We start from the raw sequence: 22,271 nt of genomic DNA on the forward strand, positions 1-22,271 counted from the left end.
AAGGCAGGTGGGTAGATGGTTCTTAAACACTTTAGATATTTAGATAATTTAAATATCAAAACTAAAAGGCTAGCAAATTCCATATTTCTGTCTTTTTTGTTTGTTTTGTTTTGTTTTTTTCAAGGTAGGGTCTCACTGTAGCCCAAGTTGACCTGGAATTCCATTATGTAGTCTCATGGTGGCCTTCAAACTCATGGTGATCCTCCTACTCTGCCTCCTGAGTGCTGGGATTCAAGGAGTGTGCCAGAGACTGGCCATTTTTCTGTCTTTGACGGTCTGGTTGCAGTATGAGCTAATTATGAGGTACTCCATTCGTGCGTTTTTTTGCTCCTATGCTCTCTACCAACCACTCTTAACCTTACATATTCCATAAGATTTTACCAACTTGTGGAATTTTTTCGAGGTAGGGTCTCACTCTAGTCCAGAATGGTCTGGAACTCATTCTAAAGTCCCAGGCTGGCCTCAATCATCCTTCTATTTCAACCAAAACCACAAAAACAAAACAATAAAAATTACTTTATCTTGCCTTTTCTGAGGAAGACTCTGCATAGGGAGGACTGGCCACAGCTGGCTGCTGCTGAGAAGTACGTCTCATTCTACCCTGCCAGTGCCTGCAGCAGCCTTAGAGATGTTGGTCTCCTCAAAGTGCTGAGACGTAACAACTGAGTGTTTAGCACTTAAACAGACATGCCGTCACATGACTCGGGGACTATAGATGAGATGGAGGAAGGTTAAGAGCCAGAAGAGGAGTGGTTGGGATGCTGTCACTGCATGCAGGACTTCACAGCAGATGTGTGACGTGTACAGAACAATGGGCCATCACTTAAGAGGTAGGAACAGGGCATACTCCAGGGCCATTCTGGCTAGCCAGACTGGCCAATTCAGTGAATTCTGGGTTCAAGCGAGAGACCTTACCTTGGAAAATAAGCGAAGAGTGATAAGAAGGCTATCTGATGTCAAACTCTGGTCTCCATGTGTATATGCATCCCCCCCCCCATCCCACCCAAGAAACAAGGTCCTGAGAAAGCGTATTGAAATGCACATCTCAGGCTAGAGAGATGGCTTAGTGGTTAAGGCGCTTGCCTGTGAAGCCTAAGGATCCAGGTTCGATTCCCCAGTACCCATGTAAGCCAGATACACAAGGAGGCACATGTGCCTGGAGTTCGTTTGCAGTGGCGAGAGGTCCAGGCGCACCCATTCTCTCTCAATAAAAAAAAAAAATTAAAAACACCTAAGTTCAGGCTTGAAGGCTTCTGGTGTACCAAATCTCAAGTAAGACTTGCATTTGGAGAAGCATTCCAGATGACTGTTTTGTGGGTGGTTCACAGACAGGCTGTTCTACATCCTCAGTTTATTCTGATCAAGTTTATTTCCTCAGATGTCCTCTTCAGTAAACCTGGCAATAATTGGCTATACTTCCCAAACAAATGTCAAGAGACTACTCACCATTTTAGTCTCATGATCTAGAAAACTGTAAAAAGCCTATATAAATTGTGGAAATCATTCAATAATACATTTGTTGAAAAAAGGTAATTTGGAACTTTTTGTTTTTGTTTGTTTTTCTAGCTCAGGCTGACCTGGATTCACTATGTAGTCTCAGGGTGACCTCTAACTCATGGTGATCCTCCTACCTCTACCTCCGGAGTGCTGGGACTAAAGGCATGCGCCACCACACCTGGCTGGAACTTTTAAAAAAAAGAACCAGCCAGGTGTTGTGGTGCATACTTGTAATCCTAGCACTTGGAAGGCTGAGGCAAGAGGATTGTTAGAGGCTAGTCTGAACAATATAGTGAGATAATTTTCTGAAAAAATATAGACTTTAAAGAAACATTCTATAGGTAATTTACAAACTTAAGAAAACACAGCTTACCCTGAGATAACTGAGATTTTATAGATCTGGTATCCTGTGTAAAGGCAGAACCACTGCACTACTTTGGGACAGGGCACTGCTGTTTGATGTTTCTGTTCAAAGGACGTCAAGGAGCTTCCAGCTAGAAAAGAATTTTTTAAAAATTGATCAGTATTGTACTGAGGTTTGTCTGCCTATGCCCCCTCCCCAACCATATTTGTACAAATCAATGATCCTGGAAATTAAAGTATATGAAGTAACAGTCTGACACAGGGCACTGTGGGACCTTTAATCCCAGCACTAGGGAGGCTGAAGTAGGAGGACCTCCTTGAGGCTAGAGTGAGACCTTATCTTGATAAACCAAAGCAGAGTAAAACAAACAAACACACCCTAAAATAAAAACTAGCCAAACAAACAAACAAAATACCAGTCTGGGAAATCTATGGGAATATAGGGTACAGAAGAGACTATGGAAGTCTGTGTCCTTTGCATCTGAGATAGCAGTATAGTCAGATGGTGTGTACCAGCAGAAAAAACTATAACACAACAATAAATTCTTACTCTACTTACACACAAATAGCCGTATCAGTAGACTAGGAGACTTTGAACATCTCAAAGACAACAGACTACAACATTGTCAATGTTTGTTGCCCTTAAGAGGGGAATGTGGGGCTGCACCTGCTCAAAGTAGGCACAAAAAAAGTAGCGAACAGCCTGGGCTAGAGTGAGACCTTACCTCAACACACACACACAACAACAACAAAACCACTCCCAAACCAAAGTAAATTACCAAAATAAAACAAGGACAAAAGGTGGGGAAGTAAGAGTCTGGAGAGATGCATAATGATTAAGGTGCTTGCCTGCAAAGCCTAGTGACCCAGGTTCGATTCCCCAGTACCACCTAAAGCCAGATGCACAAGTGACACATGCATCTGGAGGCCCTACCATGTCCATTCTCCGTCTCTCTTCTATCACTCTCTGCTTACAAAATAAATAATAATTTTTTTAAAGGTGGAAAAAAATGGGTAACATTGCTAAGGCTCAGTTCTCTGCCATCCTTGGTTAGGTCAGTCTTTTAAGGTTCTGTAACATCATTGATCATTCCCCTTTAGTTTACTGTGCTCGCTTCTTAGTATTTCATCTATGAAAGTTTTCTTTGTATCACAACGATTGCTATCCCCCAGCCTCAAAACCAATCTAAAACGGTAGCCAGAATCTTTTATTAAATACAAATATAATCATTTTTTATTATTATAGTGTCTAAGATCCTGGTGGCTCCCAATGTCCTCAAAAAAAAAAAAAAAGGTTAAACTCTCTACCTCAGCTTGAATCCCCACCCTCTGATCACTTTCCTTCCTTTTTTTTTTTTTTTTGTTTTTCAACATAGGGTCTTGCTCTAGCCCAGGCTGCTCTGGAACTCACTATGTAGTCTCAGGGTGGCCTTAAACTCAGAGCAATCCTTCTACCTCTGCCTCCCCGAGTGCTGGGATTAAAGGCGTGCGCCACCATGCCCAGTTTCTTCTTCCTGTTTTCTTATTTTTATTTTTTGGTTTTTCAAGGTGGGGTTTCACTCTAGCCCAGGCTGACCTGAACTTCGCTATGTAGTCTCAGACTGGCTTTGAACTCATGGCAATCCTTTCTACCTCTACCTCCCAAGTGTTGGGATTAAAGGCATGTACTACCAGGCCTTGCTTTGAGAGTATCTGCGGGGCTGGGGGTGGAGAATGGGTACACTACGGTATCCAACCATGGCAAAAAAGCTCAAGATGTATGAGCCATTTTGTGCATCTGACATTGTGTTCTTATAGTGTCATGATCACATTTCTTGCAATCTGCTCATTTACAGAAGGGACTTCAATTCCGCCAATCATTTCTTAACATGGTCTCCATGACACTCTCCTGGCACCAGACCTCACCAAATGAATTCTATGTGCTCAAACCTTTTCAAGTGTGATATCAGAACATGGCAGTAGTGCCACACACATGGAAGCACTCCAACTGCAGGGCACTCTGGCCAGGCTGCATTCCAGTCAGCTCAGGAAGAGAATACACCTAACCCACAAAACCCTGCTCATGCTGGGACCAGGACTTTCAAGAATTCTCAACTTAGGTCCATAATAACTTCAAACTATTAAAGATTACTATTTTATCAAATGGGAAAGTATGGGGGTGGGGAGGGAGGGAATTACCATGGGATATATTTTATAATCATGGAAAATGTTAATAAAATAAAAAAAATTTAAAAAAAATTTTAAAAAAAAGTAAAAAAAAAAAAGATTACTATTTTTATATGTAACAGGTTTTTCTACAAAGCCCAGGCTGACCTCAAATATAAAATACTTCCACCACAGCTTTTCCAGTGCTGGGACCACAGGCATGGACCATCATGCTTGGCTCCGAAAGTGTTTACCCCCCATTTGCCCACACCAGCCCTCAACGTGGGTGCACCAGGGCCTCCACCTGCTGCAAACAACTCCAGATGCATGCAGCACCTTGTGCATCTGGCTCAAGTGGGTACTGGGGAATCAAAACCTGGATCCTTTGCTTTGCAACCAAGGACCTTCAACTGCTAAACCATCTTCCCAGCACCCCCCCCCACCCTTTTTATTGGTTTGTCAAGGTAGGGTCTCACTCTGGTCCAATCTGACCTGGAATTCACTTATGTAGTCTTAGGCTGGCCTTGAACTTACAGCAATCCTACCTCTGCTCCCCAACTATTGGGATTAAAGGTGTGTGCCACCATGCTTGGACTGCTTTCTATTTTTTTCTTCTTTAAATTTGAGAGAGAATATGGGTGTGCCATGGCCTTCAGCCCACTGCAAAATGAACTCTAGACACATGCCTGCTTGGTGTGCATGTGCAACATTGTGTACTTATGACACTGTGTCTGGCTTACAAGAAAATTTGAAACATGAGTTCTTCGGCTTTACAGGCAAGTGCCTTAATAGCTAAGTTCATCCCCTCCAGCCCACCTTTCCATTTAAAATTTTTTTTAATATTTTAAATATATTTTATTTATTTTTGTTTGGTTTTTTGAAGTACGGGTTTCACTCTGGCCCAGGCTGACCTGGAATTAACTATGTAGTCTTAGGGTGGCCTCGAACTCACAGCGATCCTCCTACCTCTGCCTCCTAGTGTGGGATTAAAGGCGTGCACCACCACGCCCAGCATATTTTATTTGTGAGAGATACAGAAAGAGAGAGAATGGGTACACGAGGACCTTCAGTCACTGCAAACAAACTCCAGATACATGCCGCCTCCTTGTGCATCTAGCTTAGTGTGGGTCCTGGGGAATTGAACTGGGGTCCTTTGGCTTTTCAGGGCAACCACCTTAACCACTGAACCATCTTCTCTGGCTCCACCTTTTTTTTTTGTTCTTTTTAAAAAAAATTAATTTATTTATTTGAGAGCAACAGACAGAGAAGTGGCAGAGAGAAAGAGAGAGAATGGGTGCACCAGGGCCTCTAGCCACTGCAAAGGAACTCCAGACGCATGTGCCCCTTTGTGCATCTGGCTAATGTGGGTACTAGGGAATTGAGCCTTGAACCGGGGTCCTTAGGCTTCACAGACGAGTGCTTAACTGCTAAGCCATCTCTCCAGCCCCCACCTTTCTATTTTTTAACAGGCATTCCCCCCCCCCACCAGCCCTCATTCCTTTAGGTAGGAAATTGTGCTTAGAAACAACTGAATCTACATGTGTTCCTGTCTGAAGTTTCAACAGCCTAGCTTTGAACACAGCTAGATAAACTGTTTTGTAAAAAGTAAGTTCATCTTCACACCTTAAGTAATATTCCATGCCACAGGTTTGTTTCACCCTTTCCCATTCCACAAACTGTCTCTCCCTTTTCTATACTAAGAATACAATTTCCCAACACCAGTAAGTTAATCATTTGCCCTATCTTACAAATAGATACCAAACAGTTTAAGAATTAACATTGGGCCTGGGCATGAGGGCGCACACCTTTAATGCCAAACACTTGGGAGGCAGAGGTAGGAGGAATGTCATGAGTTCAAGGCCAGCCCGAGACTATATTCCAGGTCAGCCTGGGCTAGAGCAAGACCTTACCTTGAAAAGAAAGAAGAAATAAAAATTAATATTCCTAATACAGTTATAAAACCAGGGGCTGGAGATATGGCTTAGTGGTTAAAGGTAATTGCTGGCAAAGTGTGTCAGCTGGGATTCAATTCCCTAGCCAACTCATGTAAAGCCAGGCAGGCAATCATTTGCAGCAGCAAAAAGCTCTGGTTGTACCCATACACACAAAGAAAAGTGCAATGAACAAAATTTTTAAAAATTTACCCAAAACTGCCGGGCGTGGTGGTGCATGCTTTTAATCCCAGCACTTGGGAGACAGAGGTAGGAGGATCAATGTTGGAGGATGAGACTACCTAGTGAGTTCTATGAAAAACAAACAAACAAAAACAAAAACAAATCAGCCCAATCTATATTTCTATTTGTTCTTGAAATATAGTCTACTGAGTACAAAACTTATCTGAATTAATTTCGTATGATTATATTATGAATCTGATAGTAGCACCTCTTGCTTTTTTCCTATTTGCTCTAATTTGGAGTTTGCTTTTTAAAATATTTTTATTTATTTATTTGAGATAGAGAATGGGCACGCCACAGCCTCCAACCACTGGAAACTAACTCCAGATGTGTGCGCCCCCTTGTGCAGTTGGCTTATGTGGGTCCTGGGGAATCAAACCAAGATCCTTTGGCTTTGCAGGCAAGCACCTTTACTGCTAAGCCATCTCTCCAGCTTCCCCACCCCTTTTTTTTTGTTTTTCAATATAGGGTCTTTCTCTAGCCCAAGGTAAATATGGCCTCAAACTCATGGTGATACTTCTACCTCTGCCTCCCAAGTGCATGTGCCACCATAACCAGCGCTTATGTATATAGGGTATGCACGTGGTGTGTGTAGGTGTCTATGAACCGTTCCAATCCCCCAGTTCGCACTTATAGCCAGGCGTGACTCAAGAATGCAATGCCACAAATTCCCACAAGGGGGAGCTCGTGCATGGAGTTCATGCACAGCAGCTGATAGGCCCTGACAAACCCACTCTCTCTCTCTCAAACATAAAAATAAAATAAAATAAACTTAATGGCATCATTCTCAAATGATACCATCTCCAATGTTTTGAAAAATCTATTCTGTTTGAAAAAATGTTTCTTTTGTTGTGATTTCTAAACAAAGTTTTACTGTGTCTCAGGGTGGCCTCAAACTTGTGAGAGTCCTGCCTCAGCCTTCCACATGTTCAGATTATAGATGTTCGCTAGCATCTGGTAGAAAAATGATTATTATTATTTTGAATTTTTTTTTGAGGTAGGGCCTCAACTCTAGCTCAGGCTGACCTGGAATTCACTATGCAGTCTCAGGGTAGCCTCGAATTCACGGCGATCCTTCTACCTCTGCCTCCTGAGTACTGGGATTAAAGGTGTGTGCCACCATGCCCAGTTTATTATAATTTTTTAAACTTCATTTTGAATATGCTTTTATAATAAGATGATTCTGAAAGCTGACCTTTATGAAACTACTCAGCACAAATGTCTGGATTCATTTGTAGGGGCAGAAGGCCCTGATGTACCCATATTCATACTCTCTGTCAAATACATAAATGAGAATGTTTAAAAAAATTAGCCGGGTATGGTGGTACTCTGGAGGCGCCACCATGCCCAGCTTCACAAATATTCTTAATACCACAAAATGAAGTCATTAAAAAAAGATCATGCCGGGTGTGGTGGCGCATGCCTTTAATCCAGCACTCGGGAGGCAGAGGTAGGAGGATCACCATGAGTTCAAAGCCACACTGAGACTACAGAGTGAATTCCAGGGCAGCCTGGACCAGAGTGAGACCCTACCTCGAAAAACCAAAAAAATAAAAAGGATCATGGGCTGCAGAGATGGCTTAGTGGTTAAGATGTTTGCCTGCAAATCCAAAGAATCTTGGTTCAATTCTCCAGGACCCACATTAAACAGATGCACAAGGGGGCGCAAGCATCTGGAGTTCATTTGCAGTGGCTGGACGCCCTGAAGTGCTTCTCTCTCTCAAATAAATAATAAATAAAATAGCCGGGCATGGTGGCACACATCTTTAATCCCAGCACTCTGGAGGCAGAGGTAGGAGGATCACTATGAGTCCAAGGCCACCCTGGGACTACAGAGTGAATTCCAGGTCAGACTGGGCTAGAGCAAAACCCTACCTCGAAAAAAATACAAAAATAAACAAATATTTTTACCCTCCCCCCTCAAATGATCAAACATTTCTAAGTGTTTGGGTGATTTTCTTATACTTTAGTGGTAAGAGGAAGATTAAAAAAAAAACAACAAACACAGCTATAAAGCCGGGTGTGGTGGTGCACGCCTTTAATCCTAGCACTTGGAAAGCAGAGGTAGGAGGATTACCGTGAGTTCAAGGTCACCCTGAGGACTACATAGTGAATTCCAGGTCAGCCTGGGATAGAGTGTGACCTTACCTCGAAAAACAAACAAACAAAAAAAACCAAAAACCAAAAAACAAAAAAACTAAGATAAAGAATGAGAAAAGAAAAAAATTGCTACATACCAACACCAACAGCACCAAACTGCTGCCCAACCAACGTACTTGGACTGAACTGACTGTACGTTGGCATCCTGCCGAAAGGTCCATAGGAACTCACTGACTGGAATGAAGATGATGATGAACCTAGTGAAGACTGAAGAAAATTACATGTGTTATTTTTTAAACTTTAAGTAACATGTATAAAGGAGAGAAATTCAGAAATTTTAACTTTTTAGAAGTACTAAATTTAGAGCTAGAGGGATTGCTCAGTGGTTAAGGCTTTTGCCTTCAGGTTCGATTCTCCAGTACCCATGGAAAGCCAGACGTACAGGGTGGTGCATGCACCTGGAGTTTGCTTGCAGTGGCTAGATGTCCTGGAGCACCCATTCTCTCTTTTTCTCTCTCTTACTTGCAAATAATACGTTCCCCCTTCCTCCCAACCAGGTAGGGTCTCACTCTAGCCCAGGCTGACCTGGAATTCACTATGTAGTTTCAGGGTGGCCTTGAACTCACAGCAATCAGTCTACCTCTGCCTCTGGAGTGCTGGGATTAAAAGCGTGCACCACCACGCCTGGCTTAAAATATATTTTTCAAAGTACTAAATTTAATTATTAGATCCAAATACAATTATGGTGATCAATAGCATATACTGAATAACACAAGAGTTAACGTTATTTCAATTGCTGGTCTCTATAGAACAATTACATTTAACACTATCTTAAAGCACTTTTGTTTTTTTGAGGTAGGGTCTCACTCTGGCCCCAGGCTGACCTGGAATTCACTATGTAGTCAGTCTCAGGGTGGCCTCCAACTCTCTACTCTGCAATCCCCCACCTCTGTCTCCTGAGTGCTGGGATTAAAGGTGTGTACCACCACGCCTGGCCTTACAAGCACTTTTCCTATGATATATTATTCCTCCTTTGAGTTTAGTTTTATGGCAGATTTAGAAAATAAACAAAAAGTGACCTCAGCATGTAAAGAACATGTTTAAAGAAAAATCACACTCCATAATTATGTGATTCAGTCTGGAACTGACACAAGGGAGATTTCTCACTTGTGATTTTTCCTTGAATTTTCAATCATTTGAGGCCTACTATTACCTTCTCAGAAAAGACACAAAACTAAACAGTATTCAGAAAGCTCTTTAAATATGCCTCAGCACTGGGGAGGCAGAGGTAGGAGGATCACTGAGAGTTCAAGGCCATCAAGACTACATAGTGAATTCCAGATCAGCCTGAGCCAGAGTGAGACCCTATCTTGAAAAACCAAAAAAAAAAAAAAAAAAAAGCATCAGTGAACATATACTACAATGTATTTTAATTTGCAATTCACAACTATTTATTTAAAACTTTTTCAGCCAGGCGTGGTGGTGCACACCTTTAATCCCAGCACTAGGGAGACAGAGGTATGATCTCCATGAGTTCAAGGTCACCCTCAGACTACATAGTAAATTCTAGGTCAGCCTGGGCTAGAGTGAGACCCTAAAAGGAAAAACAAAAAAACAAAACAAAAACCCCTCATTTATTTATTTATTGGGGGAAGAGAGAGAAAGAGGCAGATATAGCAAGAGAATGGGCACACCAGGGTCTATAGCCACTGAAAGCAAACTCCAGACACATGTGCCACCTTGTGCATCTGCTTATATGGGTATTGGGAATCAAACCTGGGTCCTTAGGCTTCCAAGACAAGCACCTTAACCACTAAGCTATCTCTCCAGTCCCTATTTTTATTTATTTATTTGACAAGGAGAGAGGGTGAAAGAGAGAGAGAATGGCGCGTCAGGGCTTCCGGACACTGCAAATGAGCTCCAGGCACGTGTGCCCCCTTGTGCATCTGGCTAACATGGTTCCTGGGGAAGTGAACCTGGGTCCTTTGGCTTTGAAGGCAAATGCCTTAACCTCTGCCTCAGCCTCCCCACCGCCCCAATTTATTTCTAAGCCATTCATTTGGTTGTATATGTGTTTATGTATGGGTGTACTAAGACCTCTTGTCACTGCAAAAACATGTACCATTTTTGTGTCTGATTGTGTGTGTACTGGAGAACTGAACCAGAAGCTTTCTCTCAGCCCTAATGTACAACTATTTATATATCAGCTCACTCCTTCCCTTCTTCTCTCTCTTTTAAAGAAAGGCCTAGCCTGGCCTTATACTCAATACTCCTGCTATAGCCTCCCAAGTTCTGGGACTGTGGACATGGGCCACCACACCAAGCCTGGCTGGTGCTCCTATTTTTAGAATCGACTAAAAAACAAATTATTTACTTACTGAATTACAAAACAAAAACAAAAACAAAAACAAACAAACAAGAAAACAAAACAAAAAAACCCCATTATTCCAGGTAATTTTAGACATCCAAACAGTAAGTTACATGAAAGTAAGTTACTGCCAAAGGCAAAAGCTAAGTCTAGGGCTGGAGAGATGGCCTAGGGGTTAAGGTGCTTGCCTGGGAATCCTAAGGATGTTTGTTTGAATCTTTAGGTTCCATGTAAACCAGACACAAAAGTGATGCGTGTGCAATGTTGCACATGTGCACAAGGGGGGCACAGACGTTTGGAGTTCGTTCACAGCAGCTGAAAGGCCCTGGTGTGCCCATTCTCTTTCTCTCAGAAATAAAAAAAAGAAAAATCCAACTCTAGCAAAGCGTGTAGTATTTGCACTACTCTAAGACAAAATTTACTTTCAGTTACCTGAACAATAGCTGGGTCCTGAGGCAAAGAACACTGTGGTTTTGGTGGCTCACAAACAGTGAGGTCTTTAATATCACTTCCTCGAAATATAATGTATTCAAAAACTTCATCTCGTGGTGGTATTGGACGATCTGTTGGTCTGTCTTCTGTACCGAAGGATCGAACTGGTAAGAAAACAGGACATGAGATGTGTGTTGTACTCACCAAGTTCAGGTAAGGTGAAGTATTCTATTACAAGTACAAAATAGCAGCTCCGAAATATCATCTGTAAGAAAGGATTAATCTGCTGCTAAATAAGTTTCTTACTTATTTTTAAAAATTTTATTAGGGAGAGAATGAGAGTGCTAGGGTCTCTAGCTCCTGCAACACTCCAGACACATAAGCCACCTTGTACATCTGGCTTATGAGGATCCTGGAGAGTCAAACCTGGGTCCTCTGCTTTGCAGGCAAGTGCCTTAACTGCTAAGCCTTTCTGCCAATCCAAATAGCTTTTTAAAATTTATATTTATTTATTGTGTGTATATGAAGATGTATTCATCCCATAGTACGTGTGTGGAGGTCAGAGGACAAGTTCCAAGTGTCTGTATTCCCACCTTGGTGATAGGGTCTCTTACTACTGCAGATGAATGCCAGACTAGCTGTCTGAGAGTTTCAGATGCTCTTAGCTCTGCTTCCCATGCTCTTAGGTGTCATGGCATCACAGATGTACCCACCACTTTGCATCTTGCTTTATATGGATGCTAAAGGGTAACATACATAACCCAGGCTGAAGCTTTTCAAGTAAGCGCCTGTAACCACTGAGCCTTTTCCCCAGGTCCTCCCCCCAGTAATTTTTTTAAAAATAGGAAAATATAGTGAGTTACACTTAAAACTATGTACATTCACCTTAAAAAGATATCAGTAGGGCTGGAGAGATGGCTTAGCGGTTAAGCGCTTGCCTGTGAAGCCGAAGGACCCCAGTTCGAGGCTCGGTTCCCCAGGTCCCACATTAGCCAGATGCACAAGGGGGCGCACGTGTCTGGAGTTCGTTTGCAGAGGCTGGAAGCCCTGGCGCGCCCATTCTCTCTCTCTCTCCCTCTATCTGTCTTTCTCTCTGTGTCTGTCGCTCTCAAATAAATAAATAAATAATTAAAAAAAAGAAAAAACAGAAAAAAAAAAGATATCAGTATTATGAGGCTGAATTCCTCTCACAACTTTATTTTTCTTACATTGCTATCTTATTTATAATGTTTTTTTTTTTTTTTTAATTTAGTAAAAGACCTATTGTGGCAACCTAGGTCATAGTTCTTGGTTGTGGAGAAGCAACAAGAAAACGTTTTCCAAAGACAAGGAGAAGACAATGACAAGACCACACCTCTGAGCAGTGACTCCTCTAAAGCTGAGCTGAGCAACTACCTGCTCTTCAGATCCATGAGAGCCTAAAACGCCCAAGTTAACTGAAGTAGCTAAAATGCAGCTAAATCTCATTGTTTTTAAAAATTATGATTATTAACAACAACATATTTTGAATGGATACAGCATGTGTTGGTAGCCTCCTTTCCCTTGTCCCTGCCCCCATTCCATTGGAGACTCTCCTCTGTAGGTTGTAGGTATTCCCCATGGGATTGTGGTCTATGTTGTGGGAGCAGCAGTCAGTTAAATCTCATTGTTTTAACACTGGAAACAGCACTACTCAAAGTTTAACTGTGTAACACCTGCAACAGTGGCATTCTGAAAACAAAGAGCTCCACTGTATTACGTTCTGGGGACATTTTATTTATTTATTTAATCATTATTATTATTTTGGTTTTTCAAGGTAGGGTCTCACTATATCCCAGGCTGACCTAGAATTCACTATGTAGTGTCAGGGTGGCCTCAAACTCATGGTGATCCTCCTACCTCTGCCTCCTGAGTGCTGGTATTAAAGACGTGTGCCACCATGATTGGCTCCATTTTGTTTATTTATTTATATTTATTTATTTGAAAGCGACAGAGAGAGAGAGAAAGAGGCAAAAGAGAGACAGAATGGGCACGCCAGGGCCTCCGGCCACTGCAAACCAACTCCAGACGCGTGTGCCCCCTTGTGCATCTGGCTAACGTGGGTCCTGGAGAATCGAGCCTCAAACTGGGGTCCTTAGGCTTCACAGGCAAGCGCTTAACTGCTAAGCCATCTCTCCAGACCTCCATTTTATTTATTTATTTTGGCCTTCCTTTCCTTCTTCCCTCCCTCCCTCCCTTTTTCTTTTCTTTTCTCTCTTTCCCTCTCTCCCTTTCTTCCTTTGGAGGTAGGGTCTCACTATAGCCCAGGCTGATCTGGAATTCACTATGTAGTCTCAGGCTGGTCTCAAACTCATAGTGTTCCTCCTACCTCCCCCCTCCCAAGTGCTAGAATGAAAGGTGTGCACCACAACCTATTTATTTTTATTTAATTGACATTTCAGATGCACTATGAGGAGACTACTGAAAACGTCCACATTCATGTGGAAGTTTCAACCAAGGAAGATAAGAATGTGAAGAAAAAGCAAACAGAGAGAATGGGCACACCAGGGCTTTCAGCCACTGCAAACGAACTCTAGATGTATGTGCCACCTTGTGCATCTGGCTTACGTGGGTCCTGGAGAATTGAACCTGGATCCTTAGGCTTTGCAGGCAAGTGCCTTAACCACTAAGCTATCTCTCCAATCCCAAAGATTTAAATTTGATCGAAAGCTTTCAAAACCTGAACTATAAGCCATAAAAAACCAATATGCTTTGCTATATTAAAATAAGGAGCTAGCCGGGTATGGTGGTGCACACCTTTAATCCCAGCACTTGGGAAGCAGAGGTAGGAGGATTGCTGTGAGTTTGAGGCCATACTGAGACGACATAGTGAATTCCAGGTCAGCCAGAGCTAGAGTGAGAACCTACTCTGAAAAACAAAAACAAATAAAATAAGAAGCTCAAAGAAGTGATTTAAGAGATAAGAGATGGGGCTGAGGGACCAGCTCAGTGGAGAGCATGTGCACATCTCTGGGCTCAATATCCAGAACTGCTCTCCCATGACAACCAATTCACTCACAAGTGTTCAGGTCAATGTATTAAAGCTCTAGACAGGGCTGCAGAGGTGGCTAGTGGTCAAGGCGCTTGCCTATAAGGCCAGCTGCATCTGGAGTTTGTTTATAGTGGCTGGAGGCCCTAGTTCACCCATTCTGTCTTCTCTCTCGGTTTGCAAGTAAAAAAAAAAAAAAAAAAAAAAAAATACACACACACACACACACACACCCCAACATCCATAATTATAGACAATAAACCATGGTAATCCCTCCACTTCCCCCTTTGCAACTCTACTCTCCATCATATCCCCTCCCCCCTCAATATCTCTCTTTTAAATATATATATATTTAAATATTTTCATTTATTTGAGAGAGAGGGAGGGGGGGAGAGAGGGGAGGGAGGGAGGGAGGGAGAGAGGGGTTGATAGAGACAGAATATGGATGCATAGGACCTTTAGCCTTTGCAAATGAAATCCAGACACATGCATCACCATGTCCATCTGGTTTACATGGGTACTGGGAAATCCAACCTGGGTCCTTAGGCTTCACAGGCAAGCACTTTAACCACTTAGCCATCTCTCCAGCCCCCTCCCAAACTATTTTATCATTTGAGGGGGGGGGAGAGAGAATGGGCTTGTCAGGACTGCCAACCACTGCAAATGAACTCCAGATGCATCGGATGTGCATCTGGCTTACGTGTGCCCTGGAGAGTTGGGATCCTTTGGCTTTACAGGCAAACACCTTAACTGCTAAGCCATTTCTCCAGCCCCAGCTCCCCCCTTTTAATATTTTATTTATTTAAGAAAGAGAATATTTAAAAAAGATATTTTATTTTGTTATTTATGTGAGAGCAGAAAGGTAGAGAAAGAGGATGGAGAGGAAGGGAATGAGAACACTGTGGTCTCCAGCTGCTGCAAATGAACTCCAGACACATGTGCCACCTTAAGTGCATCTGGCTTTACGTGGGTACTAGGGAATTCAACCTGGCTTGTTAGGCTCTGCAGGCAAGTACCTTAGCTAACAAGGCATCTTTCCAGCCCCTCCACTTAAAAATCCAAACTTTTTTATTGATAGCTTTAATAAATATAGAATGTAAAACATGGGGCTGGAGAGATGGCTTAACGACGGTTAAGGCGCATACTTGCAAAGCCTAAGGACCCAGGTTCAATTCTCTAGGAGCCATGAAAGCCAGATGCACAAAGTGGCGCATGTGTCTGGAGTTTGTTTGCAGCCGCTGAGGACTTAGTGTGACCATTCTCTCTCTTTCCTCAAATACATAAGTAAATAACAAACCATGGAGGGAGAATGCTTCACACAACACCAAGAAACCATGAGTGAGGATGGCTAATGTAACACTGTGAAACATGCTCTGATGATGAAGACTGGCCTGGAATCACAATGAGGGGTTTCAACAAAACAAAATTCTGTCTCGACATCTCATCTTTGCCAGTTTTTATTTCATTTGTTTTGAGGTAGGGTCTCACTCTAGCCCAGGCTGACCTGGAACTCACTCTGAAACCACAGCCTAGGGATCCTCCTACCTCAACTGGGATCAAAGGAATGTGCCAACATGCCCAGCTATTTTTTTAATGAATTTTTAGTTATTTGAGAGAGAGAGACAGAAAGAAAGAAAGAGAGAATGGGCACATCAGGGTCTCTAGCCACTGCAAATGAACTCCAGACACATGCAACCCCCCTGTGCATCTGGCCTACATGGGTCCTGGGGAATTGAACTGTGGTCCTTAGGCTTCATAGGCAAATGCCTTACCCACTAAGCCATTTCCCCAGCCCAAGTATTTTTCTTTTTTTAATATATTTACTTGAGTGAGAAAGAGGAGAGAGAAAGTATAGGCATACCAAGGCCTCCTGCCACTGCAGAAACAAACTGTAGAACCACATGCACTTTGTGCATCTGACTTTACATGGGTAAAGGGAAAATACTGAACCCAGACTTTATAAGCAAGTGCCTTTTGCCATTGAGCCTGCTCTTCAGTCCATTTTTTAAAAGGATATTTTATTTATTTATTTATTTATTTATTTATTTATTTATTTATTTATTTATTTATTTATGAGAGGGGAGAGGGAGGGAGGGAGGGAGAGAATGGGTGCACCAGGGCCTCTAGACGCATATGCCTCCTTGTGCATCTGGCTTATATGGGTCCTGGAAAGTCGAACCAGGATCCTATGGCTTTGCAGGCAAATGCCTTAACTGCTAGGCCATCTCTCCGGCCCTCAGTCCTTGTTTTTTTTTTTGAGGCAGAGTTTCCTACAGACCAGGTTGGCCTCAATTCACTTTGTAGCTAAAGAGGACCTTGAGTTCCTTATCCTTCTGTATCCATTTCCGAAGTGCTAGCTGGGATCTAATGATGGTCCTAAATCAAAACTCATCAGTAAACCAGGCGTAGTAGTGCACACCTTTTACCCCAGCATTCGGGAGTCAGAGGTAGGAGGACTGCTGTGAGTTGGGGGCCATCTTGAGACTACATAGTGAATTCCAGGTCAGCCTAGTGAGTCACTATATAGAAAAACAAAAACAAAACAAAAAAACTCCTCAATGTCCAAACAAAAAACTCTTTGCTCTTGGGCATCAGGTCAGGTTTTCTGTCTTCTACCACAGCTCCTAACCATGTTTGACTATCTTAAATTAAAACCTGAGATATTATTTGTGTTGGTTAGGGTTCTCCAGAGGAAGCGAACCAACAGGATATGTATGAATATACAGATTTATTTCTAGGAACTTAGCTTTGTGATCGTGCAGGTCTGTGATATATTCTACCCCAAGATAGGTCATAAGAACTGGTCTTTCATGGATGCTGCAAGCCTTAAGTTTGGCCAGCCAAGTCAAATGTGCGAACTGGCCCAACTGTCATGTCTGTTATGGAGGAAACCAACTGCTCTCTAATTGGACTGGAGGCCCACAGGTCACAAAGCCCTGCTGGGTCAACTTACTTCTTTCTCTATAAATATCTGCTTTGTCTCAAAATAATATAGCAAGCCAGGCATGGTGGTGCATGTCTTTAATCCCCACACTTGGAAGGCAGAGGCAGGAGGATCGCAGACAGTTCAAGGCCGCCCTGAGACTATATAATGAATTCCAGGTCAGCCTGGATCAGAGTGAGGCCCAACCTCAAAAAAAAAAGACCCCAAAAAACTAACCAACCAAACAAAAAAAGCCAAATAATAATAATAACACAGCAGCTAATAATTAATGGGCTTTCACAAGCTGAGGAAAAAAAGTTCTAGGCTTTTGTTCTTTGAGATAGAGCCTTCTGGTTCCCCCCCTTTCAAAATAGCCAGTGTCTAGTGTGTTTACTTAAACTATGCTGTTTCCCAGCAAAATCCCCCCCCCCCCCCACTGTAAGGTAGCAGGGAGAGGGAAGAATAGAAACAAGATAAAAAGGCTGCAGGGCGTAGCACATCCCTTTAATCCCAGCACTTGGGAGGCAGGGGTAGGAGGATCACCATGAGTTCCAGGCTGCCCTGAGACTACTTAGTGAATTCCGGGTCAGCTTGGGCTAGAGCAAGGCCCTACCTCAAAAGGCCAAAAACAAAACAAAAAACAAAACCAAAGGTGGGGTGCAATATACTCACCTGCAGAAGAAAGTGTGCCCATTGGTACAACAGTGGCTTGACTGTCATGGTGTAACTATTTTCTGATTAGATTTGAGGTCTCCTCCACAGTAAGCCTGGTCCAAAGGCTGTGACTGGAGAGGTCACAGCCTTTGGACCTCTAGTGGGGAATCTACTACTGTTGTCAGGCTAAATGGACAGGTTAAACTGCTGTCTAAATGTTTTATGTCCATAGATTCACGATGTTCTCAGCCTTGGTCACTGATGGTTCTTTCTGTTAATGGAGAGATGCATACCTGGCCAAAGTCCTGAAAATAAGTGAATACTGTATCCTCAGCCCTAATGGGACATCTCTATTCTCCCTCCAAACCTCAGGGAACATGGTAGGAGGCAGCAGGGAGAATGGAATAGGCAGAGGATGGGGAGGAGTGTTATGGAATAGTCTTCTGGACACATCATGGTCAGTTCACCCATAAACTCATAGCCACTGTGTTTCTTGCCAAAGACTGAGCCCAGCAACATTCCATGATGGATGGGGAAAGGGGCTCATGAGATCCCACCTCCTCCCAGAGGAGCTACTGGCAGTTATAGTTGCTAGGGGAGGGTGAGCCAGGTTCTTCAGGGTGTAGTTTCTGGAAAGCTGCCCAAACTCCAGTAAATAATCTCCCACCAATGCCATGCAAGTGATCCAAATTTAACTCAGAATGTCACAAACAAACAAACAAGATAGTGGCTTAGCTGGGAAAACGAGTGTTTAGCAAGAGTGGGAAGGGGAAAGAGAAGGTAATAGGGGATGAATATGATCAAAAACATATTTAGTAAGTATGAAATTGTCAAAAATAAAAGAATGGAGGAAAAGAAGAAATGCTGTTTTACACACACACACTTAGAAAGGAGAAATAACAGTGCATCTATAAGAAAATGCAGTACTATGGGGGAAAAAAAGGAGTAGCCAGGTGAGCAGCCCATGCTTTTAACCCCAGTACTCAAGAGGCTGAGGTAGGTAGATCACTGTGAATTCAAGGCCACCCTCTACCTCAAAAAACCAACCCCCCCCCCAAAATAGAGAGAAAAAACCTAAGAACAATGTCATGTCTCTAGTCAACAAAAGTAAGAATATACATCTATACTAACCAGTAAAATGATAGAGGGATGGGGCACAAATATACATAACTGGGTGCATGTGAGATGTTTATCAAAATTAAAGGCACTTGCTTACAAAGCCTGCTGGCCTGGGTTTAATTCCCCAGGACCCACGTAAAGTCAGATGCACAAAGTGGTGCATATCCACGTTGGGGCTTGTCTGTAGTGGCAAGAGGCCCACTCTCTCACACTCTCTCAAAAAAATGGACATATTTTTGAAAAATATTTTATTTATTTGAGAGAAAGAGAGAGGATGGACATGGTAGGGCCTCGAACCACTGCAAACAAATTCTAGACGTTTGGGCTACCTTGTACATCTGACTTTTCTGTAAGTGCCGGGGAATCGAACCTGGGTCCTCTGGCTTTGTAGGCAAGGGCCCTAACTGCCAAGCCATCGTGGATATGGCTCCAGGATGCTTGTTTACAAAGACTGATGTCCTGGGTTTGATTCCCCAGTACCCATGTTAAGCCAGACATAAAACTTGCAGTGGTAGGAGAACCTGATATGTACACACACATATACACAATTAAATAAAATACTTTAAAAATGGTGGGCATGGTGGTGCATGCATTTAGTCCCAGAACTCAAGAGGCAGAAAGCAGTATGAAGATTGCTGTGAGTTTGAGGCCACCCTAAGACTACATAGTAAATTCCAGTCAGCCTGGGCTACAGTGAGACCCTATCTCAGAAAAAAAGGGGGACATCTCTCCAGTCCCTATGTACTATTCTGTTTTGATTCATGAATGCACACTGTGTAATGTTTCTGCAGGTTAAACACAGCTATCTCCTCAAACCTTTGTCATTTTTTTTTTTATTGATGTCTACAATCCTTCCTTTTAGCAGTTTAAAATGCATCATACATCACTGTTATCTACAGCACTCATCTGCTAACTCTGCTGAGTTAAGAAGAAAGCAAGGGCCAATGGGTTGAAAGTGAAAATAAGAAAAAACTGCCCGGCATGGTGACACACACCTTAAATCCCAGCACGTGGGAGGCAGAGGTAGGAGGATCACTGTGAGTTCGAGGCCATCCTGAGAATACAGAATTCCAAGTCAGCCTGGGTATACAGGGAGACACTACTTCGGAAAACAAAAACGCCAAAGAAAAAAAAAAAGTATTGGAGGAAAAGAGGAATTCAACAGTCATGTAGGAATTGAGTGGAGCTGGGTGCATGGCGGCTCATACTTTTAGTCCCAGACCTGGGAGGCTGAGGTAGGAGTCTCACCATGAGACTAAGACCAGCCTAGAGGCAAGAATGAGTGATAGTTCAACCTGGGCCAGAGAGAGAATCTGCCTCAGCAAAATAAAGAAAAAAAGTGAGTGGACTAATGGAAATACAGCTTGCCTCCTGGGCAGTGGCTACAACTGCTGAGGTTAGTGATGTAAATAAATTTAGGATTAAGCTGCTTAATAGTCTGTATTGACAGAATGAGCCCTGTGATCTCTGCAAGGCTGTATATACAAAAAGAACAAGAGAGGAATATGGAATGTGAAGTGAGAAGGGTTTATGCTCTGTGTTATGACTGCTCATGGAACAGGGAGGTAAAGTATGAGTGAGAATGAGGAGGCAAGAAGAGATCAAGATCCTGTAGAGTACAGAGAGCTGAGTGGCTGATTAGAATTGGAATTTTACACACAGAGTAATTAGCCATACTTTGCTACTAAAAGCACCTACAGCTGGGCGTGGTGGCGCACCCCTCTAATCCCAGCACTTGGGAGGCAGAGGTAGGAGGATCACCATGAGTTCAAGGCCACCCTGAGACTACAGAGTGAATTCCAGGTCAGCGTGAGCTAGAGTGAGACCCTACCTCAAAAAACCAAAAAAGCACCTACAATAAGCTACTTTTAAAATGTCACATTCAATTATCAGAATGATGCCAAGAGGGGTATTCCCATGAGTCTTCTGGGTCATATCATCCTCCAGCAACAAACTCTTAACTGTAACAGAACAAGACTTGTGAACAAAGTATTTTACAGGTCAACTCATGCTTTATCCACATAAAATTTGTAATATTATGTTTAAAAATAGTTAAGTAGTCAGGCGTGGTGGCACACGTCTTTAATCCCAGCACTCGAGAGGCAGAGGTGGGTTTGCTGTAAATTGAGGCCAGCCTGAGACTACATTCTGAATTCCAAGTCAGGCTGAGTTACAGGAGACCCTACCTCAAAACAAAAACAAATTTTTTAAAATAAAAAAAAAAAATCAACCAATAAATAAAAGAATCCATTCAGGATGTTAAGGAAACTCTAAAGTGGGGACACACACAATTTGTAGAATTGTTCTAATATGTCTGTACTGTGTCTCTAAATGAATACAATGAATAAATCAAATGAAAATATGTGAAATTCTTAGATGTTTAGTTAGCTGTACCTAGATTCAGATATAGACCAACCTGCCACTGCAGTGAGGAGATGTTGAAAATTAGGAAGTCAGTTGTTTTTCAATGATTGGTCCTTAGAGGAACTGGTTGAAAAATGAGAAAGTAGTAAAATTTTTTTTTTTTTTTTGGATTTCCGAGGTAGGGTCTCACTCTAGCCCAGGCTGACCTGGAACTCACTATGGAGTCTCAGACTGGTCTTTAACTCATGGAGATCCTCCTACTTCTGCCTCCCAAGTGCTGGGATTAAAGGCGTGCACCACCACATCCAGCTTAAAATAGTAAATTTCTGACAGACTATTTCTTTGCTCATCTGTCAAGTCTTGTCCTTTCAGCTTATTCACTCGATTATTCATTAGTCAAGTGAAAATACTGTATGATAAAGTACCGATGATGTGGAGATGGTCTGTTCAGTGCAGTCTAGAAGTAGTAAGTTGCTGCTATGTAGTTTACTGAAGCAGCAGGTCATTCTGAGACCTGACCTTCTGTATTAGAAGTAAAGGAGCTGGATAAATGACTCAGTATTTAAAGGACATTGGCCTACAAAGCCTGATGGCTTGGGTTCAATTCCCTGGTACCCATGTAAAGCGAGATACACAAACTGGTGCATGGATCTGGAGTTCATATGCAGAGGCAGGAGGCTCTGGCATGCCCATACTCACTCTTACACTCTCTTTCAAATAAATAAAGTAGAGAAAACAGTATAAGCTTGAAGAAAATAATAGTCGAAAGAAATAAAGAGTAAAGAAATCTTATCCATGCTTAGCAACAACAAGCATTTTGAATTTACCCCAGTGTTGCAGTAATAATAGCAGCAAGTACAAACGGCTCAGCTTGAATCCCATTACTTCACGCTGGAAGATGCCCTCCACAGAAAAAGCTTGCCCTTCTTTTCTTTCATGAGGCTGTAAAGTAATACTTGTCTTCCTCTTCTGCCCATTTTTGAAAAAATATTTGACAGAGGCAGATAGAGAGAATGGTGCAACAGGGCCTCTAGCCACTGCAAACAAATTTCAGACACATGTGCCACCTTTTGCAGCTGGCTTATTGGGTACTGGGGAATTGAACCTGGGTCCTTAGGCTTTGTA

The 22,271-nt window shown here is 42.5% G+C and overlaps 1 pseudogene; it reads right to left on the minus strand.

Moving 5' to 3' along the window:
- The window catches only part of LOC123462140, a 28,631-nt pseudogene that overhangs the window by 703 nt on the left and 5,657 nt on the right, over positions 1–22,271 (minus strand).

This window comes from Jaculus jaculus, chromosome 7 (assembly GCF_020740685.1).
Source record: "Jaculus jaculus isolate mJacJac1 chromosome 7, mJacJac1.mat.Y.cur, whole genome shotgun sequence".
Lineage (NCBI taxonomy): Eukaryota > Metazoa > Chordata > Mammalia > Rodentia > Dipodidae > Jaculus > Jaculus jaculus.